The 8,867-nt window shown below is 35.4% G+C and overlaps 1 long non-coding RNA gene across 8 annotated transcripts; it reads left to right on the top strand.

The window, feature by feature from the left end:
* Window positions 1–345: 345 nt before the first annotated feature.
* On the top strand, window positions 346–7,925 carry LOC125780095 (uncharacterized). 8 transcript variants are annotated; one of them, XR_007423537.1, is made up of 6 exons: window positions 346–485; window positions 5,418–5,584; window positions 5,656–6,732; window positions 6,826–7,208; window positions 7,484–7,579; window positions 7,646–7,925. It is a non-coding gene; the product is annotated as an uncharacterized LOC125780095 (long non-coding RNA). The 8 variants fall into 8 exon arrangements; XR_007423540.1 differs by lacking the exon at window positions 346–485 and adding exons at window positions 1,088–2,372; window positions 4,390–4,477 and having other exon boundaries at window positions 5,656–7,208; XR_007423535.1 differs by having other exon boundaries at window positions 5,656–7,208.
* Window positions 7,926–8,867: the final 942 nt, after the last annotated feature.

Genomic DNA, 8,867 nt, shown 5'->3' with positions numbered 1-8,867 from the left:
GAAAAAAGTTAAGAAAGGGAACAAAGACATTAACTACTCGTATGATATTTCAAATTTTTAAAATTTTGTTAAATTGCTACCAGTGAAAGTGGGTCGGCAACTGAGTTTGAGAAATAACACAAAATAAAAGTGTATTTTAATATTTTACAGATGTCGCTTGCAGTCTGTCGCGCTCTATGCGTTCAGCACTAAAAGCGTTGCTGGAATTATTTGATGGTCTCCAGAGTATCATGCTATACTCTTTAAACTCTCAACACGGAGAGAGAGAAATATTATTTTTACAAGAGTGCAAAGAGATCGTTTCTCTAAGTTATCGCTGTACTTAGTAACTCAGCTATAGAAAAATATTTTAGCTGCAGTATAGCGTGAGTAGGAAAGCAAACGGGTTCAATTTGTTTAAATTGTGCGTTGTGAACAGTGAAGTTACATCAGTTGCCGACAATTCATATCCAGATTGTACTATACTACAATATATAAGTATATCCGTATATATTAAAAAAATCATATCCAGTTGCTATAACTCGAGCTGTTGAATAGCTAAAAGCAGTCATACTTGAAGTTTTTTTTATTTTGTTCTGAGTTGCTATCTAAGCACATAAGTGTATACACACGTACATATGTAGAAATTGACATATTTCCTGTTGAGTTTCATAAAATCTTTGTGTTGTATCATTACCTTAATGCATACATATGTGTATGTGTATTTATTTTGGTCATGAAGAGCGTTGATAATATCTTAAACGACTATGCGGTCGCACTTACCTACTTTTGGAATTATGTTGATAAGAAAATAAATGAGAAACGACAACTTACACATAAATTACATAAGATATTTACCGACACACATTGTTTCATGTGAAATCTCCGTTGACACGTGCAACCAAATATTTATATGTACATGCAGGCATAAAAATATTATATGTATGTGTATCAGTGATCTGCAGTGAATGAGTGAAACACAACTTTGAGTCGCTTGCGAAAAATTGAGTATGAAGCAAGCAAATTATTCATGGAGTGAGTACAAGTGTGATTACTGCTCACTTACAATTATGAGAAAGAGGGTTTTGTTTTGTGACAAGTATGATATTACATTTTATTTTATAGTGATGATTTTAAGTGCAAGTTTTGATATGCGTGGAATGTTAGTTTTATGTTACCTACCTAAGCTCTGCACTTTCTAGAATGATAGATGAAGCTTTGCTGTAGGCTTAAGGAAATAATTTAATAAAAGGATAAGAAATAAAGAAGTTTCTGTTTAATGGTTTGTACGAAGTCACTACAGTCATGCGTTTCGTTCCTTTTAAAATCCGTCCGCGTAGGTATAAAATATATTTTGAATAGGCGCGGAATTTGTAATAAACAATGAGGCCCTTATTAGTGAATGTATTTATGGACAAACTATGAGCCTTCCAACTTATCAAATGGTATACAACAAATAGCTCAAAAAATTGTATAGAGAGAAACAAGTGAAGCCAAGAGTAAACGATAAGTGATTGTGAGATATATTCACATTCATAATTACACAAGCAAGCCATGTGATTGTGAGAAGATAACATTTTTAGTGAGAGCAAGTATGAGTGAACAATGGGGGAGAATTTGAGAGTATAATCATACGCCAAGTATTCACTGCAGATCACTGATACTAAACTCTTTCAATCTCTCAACACAGAAACAGAGAAATATTATTTTTACGAGAGCGCAAAGAGATCGCTTCTCCAAGTTATCGCTGTACTTTGTAGCTCAGCTATAGAAAAATGTTTTAGCTGCAGTATAGCGTGAGCATAGATAAATTGATTAGAATCTCTTTTCTTGCTCTCTCGCTTGTCAGCTAGCAGCGGACCCTGATATTTTTTCTAAGCTGGCAACAAAACACAATCAGAGTCCCGTCAACCAGCAGTTAGTGAAAAAGGCGGGATACCAAAAGAGCAGCGCTAAAACGAACTGCTAAAATTAGTGCGTTGTTGAAGTTTTGTAAAATTAGATGTCAGTAGTTTGTAAAATTATTTATACATATACATATATGAGTGACATAAGCCTACTGGGGAACAGAGCACTCAAAAATAATATCGGTAACGCGCTATTTGCATACCTCAGTGGTAATGTGGAAACTGCAAAATACCCAAAAGTTGTTTAAAAAATGACCAGTCTAATTTTTTTTTAAGCAGTGGCATCATTAACAAATGTTATGAAAAATGCGAGTTTTGACAGCTCTCTCTCTCGAACCAAAGAGACTCGTATCATTTTATCTATGGCGTGAAAAGCAAGGCATACGAGTTCAGTTTGTTTAAATTGTGCGTTGTGAACAGTGTAGTTATATCAGTTGCCGACAATTCATATAAAGATTATACTATACTACAATATTCAATATATCCGTATGTATTAACAAAAATATACCCAGTTGCATATAACTTGAACTCTAGAATAGCTAAAGAAGTCAATCTACAAGTTTCTTATTATTTATTTTGTTCTGAGTTGCTATCAAAGCACATAAGTGTATACACACGTATGTACAGTGGCGGACAAAAGTCTACATACACCCCCTGTTTTTTTCGATGTGAGAGTACAAAAACTTTTTAGAAGAATGTGTTGATACAGTTTTATTCTAATCTTCTTTCTAATAACAACAAACTTAAAAAATCCGGTAATTAATATAAAACAACAAATTTATGGAATAAAAACTCAAATGTTGTGTTGACAAAAGTCTACATACAGTACAAAAATATCTTAATTCAGTGCGAAAAACTTTACAAAATGCTAGTTATTAAGACGTTTTAGTATTTAGTTGGGTCCCCATTGGCATCTATAACTGCTTGAAGACGCCGTGGCATTGATTCTGCTAAATTTGTCAATGCTGCAAATGTAATGCTGTTCCATTGTCCCAATAAGCGCTCTTAGAGTACAGCAGAGCTAGAAACTTGGTGTTTTCTAATTCTACGCTCCAAAATCTCCCAGACATGTTCAATAATATTCATATTTGGACTTTGAGGTGGTGTATTTAATTGCCTTGGAGTATAATAAAGCAACCAGTCCTTAACAATTTGCGCCGCATGCATCGGATCGTTATCTTGTTGAAATATCCAACTGGAACCGAGCCCTAAATTATCCACCAAAGGCTTCAAATTATGTTCCAACAGAGACTTATACTTATAACCGTCCATTTCACCTTCAATAAAGTCCGAATTTCTAACTCCAGAGGCCGCAACAGCTCCCCAAACCATTACGCTGCCGCCACCGAGCTTCACAATTGATACTACGTTCTTCGGTTCAAGCGTGGCGTTAGTTTTCCTTCAAATTTTAACCCTTTCATCACTACCAAAAAGGGTGAATTTAGAATCATCTGTAAATGAAACTTTTTTCCAAAAATCCATTTCCTTTTCTTTGTGTTTTTTGGCGAACTTTAAACGAAGTTTCCGGTTTTTTTCAGAAATAAAAGGTTTCTTCCGTGGTGTTCTACTGTGGAATCCGTTATCGTTTAGAGTTTTTTTTTATTGTTCTTGGTTGGATACTCATTTGTGACGTACTTACTATGCGTTCGGCTATATTTGGAGCATTTACTTTTGGATTTTGGTCTACTTCGTTGAGAATCAGGCTGACGTCTCTACGAGATTGTTTTTTTGGGCGTCCACTGCGCGGTTTATTTTCGTTGGAACCATTATTTTTAAAGTTTTTTAGAATTGTCTGTACTGTTGCTCGACTCAAGTTTAAAATTTTAGAAATTTCACCATATGATTTTTTTTTTCTTTCTTTTATCACCAAATTTCTTACATCAATTGATATTTTATTTCGCGGAGCCATTATAGCTATTGAAATGTTTAAACCACAACTAAATTCAATAAATATCAAACAATAAACATATTGAAATAAAAGAAAAAGGCTAACGTTACCTTACTGTTAATATTACAATGTACAAAGTAGGAGATTTGAACTGTATGTAGACTTTTGTCAAAGCAATTTTTGAGTTTTTCTTCCATAAATTTGTTGTTTTATGTTAAATAATGAATTTTTTTAGTTAATTGTTATTATAATAAATATTAGAATAAAACTGTATAAATACATTTTTCTAAAAACTTTTTGTACTCTCATATTAATGGAAATAGGGGGTGTATGTAGACTTTTGTCCGCCACTGTATGTAGAAATTGACATATTTCCTGTTGAGTTTCATAAAATCTTTGTTGTTTTATTACCTAAATGCGTACATATGTATGTATATTTAACATATGTGTATTTATTTTGGTCATGAAAAGCGTTGATAATATCTTAAAAGACCATGCGGTCGCACTTATCTACTTTTGGAATTATGTGGAAATCGAAACAAATGAGAAACAACAACTTACACATAAATTAAATACATATGTATGTATAATATTACTCATTGTTTCATTCTATAGTTGTGATTCATTGTGTGAAGACATGTGCTCGCATAGTTTCGAATAATATTTGAAAATATGTAACTGGAAATTATTGGGATTCAATTTTGTACGGGAATTGTAAGTAACGCTTATTTGTGATTGTTTTGTGCTAGAGGCATTAATTTTGCATTTATATAGGCTGAGATTTGCATAATTTTTCGATTTTGTGACTTTTCAGAATTAATTTTTAATAATTTTTTCTGATTTCGAAGTAAAGTAGTTTTGTTCGGTTGTGTGTGCTCACATAGAATTTTTGAGGCAGAGTGTTTTTGAAAACAGGTAGTTTTTGCGGTTGCGTGGACTGCCATACGGTTGTAGTTGCTGCCCTGTCACACAGTGCGTCACACAGTGCTGTACCATATCGTTGGTGTTCTCTGCTGGCTGATGCCTGTTGGGTTGAGTTGTGCTGAGCGTCTAACGTTCAGTTGCCCGTGTTACGTGGAGCACTTGGACAGTTTTTGCTTAACAGGTGCCGGTGCCTGTCCTTGTGCGGGATGTGCTAGCTTTGTGACTTGTTTGGTCGAAGTTGTGAGCTTTTGAACCCACGGTGTACTTGGTGCATTTTCTACATGGGTCGACTCGGGGTGGCACGGGGACAAAGTTCCGTCCGGCACCCGTTTTGAGTGGCCTTTCCGGGCTTGTGCTTGGGTTGTGTGGTGTGCCCTCGCGTTTCTCGCCTTAGTCAACCGCTCGGGTGAAGACTGCTACTGCACATTCTTGCGCGCTTGATAGCTTTTTCTGTGTGTTCAGTCACACGCGCCTGGAGGCCCAGTGTGACGAATGTGGAAAACAACAAAATTATAATAATTGTATGTTTACGACTTAAGCACTCCGAATCAAAATCGATCAAAAACAGTAAGTGAGAAAGACAGACTCCGACAACGGAGTAATGTCAGTTGCTGTCGCAGTGAAGAACTTGACTAAAGCGTTAACTTGAAAGCAAAGATCGACTTTATTTACTTATCTAAAGCATTTCATTTAATATTGTATTTTTTTTGTTACAAAAGGAAAGTTCGGTAACTAATAATGGCTACGGGTTGCATACAACATGCTCTACAAAGTAATTCCGGTGAGCAGAACCGCTTCATGGAGATATTAATGGCGAAAATATTTGCTTCTACGACGAACAGTCTCTGACCGATGTGACATTTGAAGTTTCAACCCCAATCGCTCTGTAAGTATTAATTTCTCCTCAGCTTGTATAAAACTATATAGATTAATGTTTTTAATTTTTGTATTGCACAGTGTACCCGCGCATAGTTTAATACTCGCGGCAACGAGTACCTACTTCGAGAACCTTTTAAATGGCGTTCAAGGCAATAATCCCGTCATCGAGATGAATGATATCGATAACGATATTTTTGAGCGTCTAGTAACTATTTGTTACACCGGCCAGACGCTTTTTACCATTTCCAATGTCGGTGCCATGCTGAAGGCGGCAATCGTTTGCAAATGTACCCTGCTTTGAACAGTTGAATGGATGCATAAGCACCCTGTAAAGTGTATTCATCGATATGTGCCATGAGGTAGTATTATCAGAAGCAAAATTGTATATTAAGACTCACCTCCATGAAATTCTGTGTTTCGTATTCAATGATTTTCTGCTTAAGAAGTTCACATTGCGTTTCACGCTCCAGCGTATAAGCACCCTGTAATGTGTATTCATTTATACGTGTCATAAGGTAGTCCACACAACTGGTTATGGCATCGTCCAATTGCAAAACGATTGCTGCCATGGCGCCGACATTGTCAAGGCAATAATACCACCATCGAGATAAATGATATCGATAGCGATATTTTCGCGTCTAATAACCTTTTGTTACACCAGACAGCATGGCACCGACATTGTTAATGGTAATGAGACGTATTCTGGATTCTGACAATTTGAATATAACCCGTGAAGAAGATGCCTTCGATGCCTTAAAATGCTGGTTCGATCACGACGTTCCTGCGCGCCAAAAGCAACTGCTACTTTTAATAGCTTGTCTCTGGCTTACCAAATTCGATGCGGATTTTCTCTTGACGTACATACAGCCACTACACAGGTGTGAGCTTCTGGCCTTAAAGGCGTTATGGTGGATCAGAGAGCCTGCAGCATGAACAAAGATACAGGAGCACGTGGGATCAGTGCTGCAAATTGTGATGAGAAAATATTGCTGGCGGTGTGTTCAGAGGTAAGCGCACACTGTGGCTTATATTTATAAATAATAATCCTAAATTAATGTACATACAATAAATTTGGAATAGACGAATCCCAAGTATATATAACAAAGCTGACGATAAGTGGCAAGAATACGCGAGTTTAGAAATAGATTATCAATGGTATAGGACTATTTCAAAGAATGATAATATATAAGGTTTTAAAATATCTCCCTTCCGATTTTTTTCTCGTTATTCAATGCTTTTTAAAAATAGTAACAGGGATCGGATTTAGTTCAAATATGCGCCGATTCGTTCGATGATCTATTTTCATCTAGACGGTAACTTCATAATACTTCTCTCATAGAATCCTCCCTCCTTATTTGCGAAGAACTGGGACAGCCACTTTTCACAAGCTTTTTTTTGAGTTCAACTTTACACCAACAAGGGCGTTCGCCATGGATGGGAATAGGTGGTAATCACTCGGCGCTATGTCCGAGCTATATGGTGGATGCGATAAAGCCTTCCATCCGAGCTACCGTAACTTCTGACGAGTCATCAACGAAGTGTGTGGTCTGGCGCTATCCTGGTGGAACAGTACACCCTTCCTGTTGGCCAATTCTTGCGCGGATATGACAGAATATCACAATTCTCCAGGTGTAAGTTTATTATTAATATAATATTAGTAGAACGTTCATCAAGACATGATTTGGTAGAATGAAGAAGAGTCGACGAACGGTATATGACCACTTTACTTAAGTATTTAAATGTAAACATTCGACTCCATGGATTTCTATTTGACTATTAAAAGTAGTTCCGCTTCAATAAAAATTCCCAAAATTGTCTAACTGAAAATAGTCACTGACTTATTTAGTCGCCATTTTATCTCTATTAAAACTATATACAAAGTTTATTGTTACTTTTTATATTACAGGTAGCTGCACATAATGGCCACATTTATCTTTTAGGCGATTGGAGTATTAACATAACAGTTGAACGTTATGATGCTCAGCAAAATACATGGTCTAAGGTACATTAAGTTGATTTTTGCCTATCGCTTGATGTCAAACTAAATATTATTGAAAACATTTCGCAGATTTGCTCTTTGGAAGTTGGCTTTGTTTTCATAAATTACGTATGACTAGACAAGAAATTATGAACTATTGGTGGCAACTTTAGTATCATTTTTGGGAGCAAGTGTATCAGTCTATGACGAGCAAAATGACCGTTGGGGACAAAAGTGCTAATTTCCCGAAAGAAGAATTCGTTCCTATTTTGTTGTGCCTGTAGCCTTACTGACATCGAAATTAATGAACGATATTAATAAATAAATTTTTTGTAATAAATTCTCTTATAATAAATACCAAAATATCTGATTTTCTCGCTTTGGAAAACGCGCCATATATTTTGTGTGCTACAAAGGCTTTAGTTAATATTCTCTTACATCTAGATGTCTACAGAATCAGAACAAAACATACACTTACGTATATGGTGATTTGGAATTGATTGACGAGTAATTGCGAAACGCTATCATCTTCGTTTTGTAATTCCTTCTGGTTTCAAACGAATATTTACAATATGTTTCAATAATTGAATTTTATTATATAATTTTTGTATGCAATGCAATATGCAAACAAATATCAATAATACAACAAACTATTTTTGACATTGTTGAATAAATTAAGGGTTTAGGGGTAGTGAGAATTTTCAAAAATTAAATATTTTTGCACTTTCGTGGAGTGTAATATCTTAAAAAAATTATCTGAAAATACGTTGATCCGATAATTAGCTTCTGAGTTATTGCTTTCAATGCAAGTATTTACTTAAGTTTACAGATTCGTTTCGTTTCAATGAGCAAAGGGCTCCATATATTATTTACAGACATTTTCTAGCAACATCTGTTAGAACAATATGGAAGATAGAGAACATAATAAAAGTAATAAAATTTTGCAAGAATTTTCTTATGCAGATGAAAATGTGTTTTTTTTTTTGACAATTTTATGCCACACTCTTCTATTGACTATCCTTGTGTCCTGTTGATTGCCATCGCAAATGCAATTTTCACTGGAAATTGAAAAATAATAATGACAGATCCAGCTGTGAGACGCAAATGAAGCGGCAGTGTACCAAATCTCTTCAAAAATTTATAAATCACATACACATTTTTGCCATTCTCCAAATGAACTGCGAGATGCTCAACAGTCGGAAAACGTTCACGAATTACAGAACTACAAAGCGCTTCATTGCAGTTCACGTATCGACCTATTTGATACTAGCTGATCTCATCTCGTTCAAGAACAATAACCGCCATGTTACTT

This window comes from Bactrocera dorsalis, unplaced genomic scaffold (genome assembly GCF_023373825.1).
Source record: "Bactrocera dorsalis isolate Fly_Bdor unplaced genomic scaffold, ASM2337382v1 BdCtg072, whole genome shotgun sequence".
Lineage (NCBI taxonomy): Eukaryota > Metazoa > Arthropoda > Insecta > Diptera > Tephritidae > Bactrocera > Bactrocera dorsalis.
The sequence above is the reverse complement of the archived record's forward strand: the minus strand, read 5'-3'. Positions and strand labels throughout refer to the sequence as shown.